Below are 3,450 nucleotides of genomic sequence, written 5' to 3'. Positions count from 1 at the left end.
TTTGCAGCAAGACCATTTCTTGTGGGTGATTTTGGGGTGTCACCTCTCCTGAGTCAGAACTTGGGGTAGTCCTCACGTTGTGGGTCTTTCATTAGGACAGTGGCATAGTAAGAAGAGGAAATATGAAGCATTTAATTGATGGAAACTGAATTTAGGTAAGGAAGTAACAGATTACAACTGTGAATGCTTACATCTGAACTAGTCGCTAGAAACTGAGTTTTTGGTAAGGAGTTAGGACTGTTTTCTAGCTGTCAAGCTACAGTTACCTTAGCTGTCAATATAGTCAGAAACCTGAGGAAGAATAAACAATAATCTACCAGTTATATATTATTTTTTTAAAAAATGAGAGCCCTGTAACCAAAAGCTCCCTGTGTCTCCATGGCAACTTGAACAGAGTCAGTCTGACTTTCAAGCCCAGAAGATGCAGGGTGTTTTTTCTCCATGAAATGTTATGTGTGACATTAAAAAATGGCTTACCTTGATTTAGATAAGTCATTTGACTCAGGGTATCTAGTGTTGTCCACTGTGTTTTTCAGTGATTATCATACCATAATCCAGGCAGTATATTGAACCTATGTCCAAATCTTCTGAGACCTTGTGGGGTTAAACTGTTAAAGGCTTCAGGAGATTGTGTCTATCATAAACGTAGACATATTAATGATTAGCAGAGTTTTGACAAGATTGAGGGCTATATCGATTGGTTGTATCTGAATAGAGCATGTCATAATTTAATGGCAGTAGTAAAAAATCATCATCTATTGAGACAGGATAGGAATGAAAATCTTAAGTAATTTTGACAAGTTGTTTAAGTAAAGAAAAACACATTAGGCTAACAGCAGTGGCTTGTGACAGCAGGCCATGAGAACAAGGAGGGGCTCAGGCATGTATCACTGATGAAACAGATTGAAAAGAGAGCAGGCTGGTCTGAGGAGACATTCGTATGTGTATGTGCAGTTGAAGAACCATGTGTTTGCACCTCCAAGGTGCTGCTGAATGCTGCTTACAGCAGCTGTGGCCATGGCCCAGTGCTTTTGATGGGGCAGGGGGTGGAGGGAAGGAAGGACCTGAAGTAGCATCTCATATTCCAGCAGTGCACATGCTCTTCCTGTGGCATACGGTGCTTTTACCCCTCACTTAATGAGCCCTGGGCAGACAGAGAGAGAGAGAGACACAGAGAGACAGAGACTGAGACAGAGACGGAGGGGGAAGGGGAGGGGGAGGGGGTCTCCCTCCTGTGAGTGGGAAAGCAGTTTCTCAGACAAGGCAAAAGCTGTTTTTTCTCACAGCTGCAGTGGAACACCTAAAAGCAACTACAATAGTGGACAAAGAAGGAAGTGCCAACAGGGCAGATAGGGGCAGGCAGGACCAAAGCTGCTTTTGCAGGCAGGCAGGGCCCAGTGGCACCTTTGGCAGGCAGATTTCAGGAGACCCCTCTTGCAAGAGAACACACAGCTGCCCTTGTGCAAGTGGGAAAGCATGTGTCACAAACAGACTCCCTGGCAGGACAAAAGGGGCAGGGCCAGACCCCCTTTTCCCATGACTACCAGGGAACAGAGCTAATGAGCAAATGCAAGAGGTGGGAGAGCAGCAAACAGAGTCCCTAGTAGGGGGTAGGGCCATCCCACTTTTCAGATTGTGAACCCATGGAAAAGCAGCAGTCACAGTGGCATCCAAGGCCAGAAAATGATGGAGGTGGAGGGGGGTAAGCCTATGCTAGGGGTTACTACTGTGAAAGTGCCACTTTAGTGGCCATGTAGAGATATTGTTTTCTGTTAACTGTGAATGAGACTTAGACATCCCAGTAAGTAGGGACAAGGTGGTAAAGACCAACCCATGGATAAGAGAATAGTATAATTCTGCCCCTACCAGCATCCTGAGGGCATCATTAACAAACAGAGAGATTCTAGCACAGACCAGACCTCCAGGTTGGCACATGGGAGCTTGGAGTTACACTCAAAGTCAGCGTTCCTGAGACAGAGAGCAGTTTATCCAGGCCCAGCCTGGGATTCTCAACTGTGAGACACTCAAAAGGAGGGAGGAAAGTTTCACCCAAGGGGAAAGGGTCTTAGAACAAGGGTCAGTGAAAGACTGAATGCCTCCCATCCTCAAGGGCAGTAGTTCTGAGCTTGAGAACTCTCCCTGGGACCATGAGGACATTTATGCTGACCAATGAGGTTGGGAGGACACTTCCCAGTTCTCCGAATTTTGGGCTAGTGAGTGTGGATCTCCATGTGATATCTGGGGTAGGATGCAAACCTGGAGAGTTTATAATTCCCAGGTTTTGGCACCAATGGTGTATTTATAAAAAGACAAAGAGAGGGGGCAATATGTTCTCTGAAGGAGTTGTGAGATATGGGAAAAGAGGGGCCCTCAGTGGGCCCATACCAAGGCATTTCTTCCCCCTGAGGGACCAGCCACACTGTGGTATAGTATAGAATAGAGTTTATTCAGGTCGTGGGGAGGGCAGTTAAGAGGGTAGTTGAGGCAAAGAAAGGCAGAGAGATAGTAGAGAAATAGAGGAGTAGAGGCTGGCCAAGGTCATGTGGAGAGAGAGGGGAGAAGGGAACAGGGAGAGCAGGGTGAAGGGAAGCAGGGAAAGAGAAAGAGAGGAAAAAGCGAAGAAGAGAGAGGATGGGACAAGCAGCCCCTTTAATAGTGGGTCAGGTCTACCTGGTTGTTGCCAGGTAACTGTTGGGTGGAGCATAGACAGAATTCTAACACCTGCCCCCCGTTGGCTTTGATTGGTAAATAAGATTTTCAGGGGCCAATGGCTGGGCAGGGAGACAGAGGCAGGACTTTAAGATTCACAGGCAAGTGGACCAAGGAGAAAACAGAATTACCATGCCAGGAAAGGAATGAAATCTAGGCTTAAGAGTTGTAGAAGAAAAATCATGAAATAATATAAGAGCCAGAGAAGAGCCACCCAACCAACCCTCCACCGCACACCTGCATTGTGTCTAGGGTAAAAAAAAATAGATTTTAGTAAGTATAAGTAAATATAAGGCTGTGTGTGTGTGTGTGTGTGTGTGTGTGTGTGTGTGTGTGTGTCTTTCATTTGAGAATCCAGTATATTGGGGCAAGTAGCAAGGTACACACACTAATGCTGCTGAGGAGATTAGAGCAGATTAAACTTCTACTACTGCTGCTATAGAACAGTTATCAACTTCATATGGAAAAACAAAAATCCCTGTAGAGTCAAAACAATCCTGAACAATTAAATAGAATAAATCACCATTTCTGACCTCAGGATGTACTACAGAGCACTAATGATTAAAAACCACATGAGACTGGTACAAAAACAGACATGTTGATCAATGGAATTGCACCAAAGACCCAGAAATAGACCCGAGACTGCTCTGGTTGGGGAGGCAGAAATCCGGCCTACATAGGGCCACAAGCCTCTTCCAGTCAGAAAAGCACCTGGGAAGCTAGGGCGCAGGGTCGGCAGAC

The sequence above is a fragment of the Mus caroli genome, chromosome 9 (genome assembly GCF_900094665.2).
Source record: "Mus caroli chromosome 9, CAROLI_EIJ_v1.1, whole genome shotgun sequence".
NCBI classification, from domain to species: Eukaryota; Metazoa; Chordata; class Mammalia; order Rodentia; family Muridae; genus Mus; species Mus caroli.
This window is presented reverse-complemented; position numbering follows the sequence as displayed.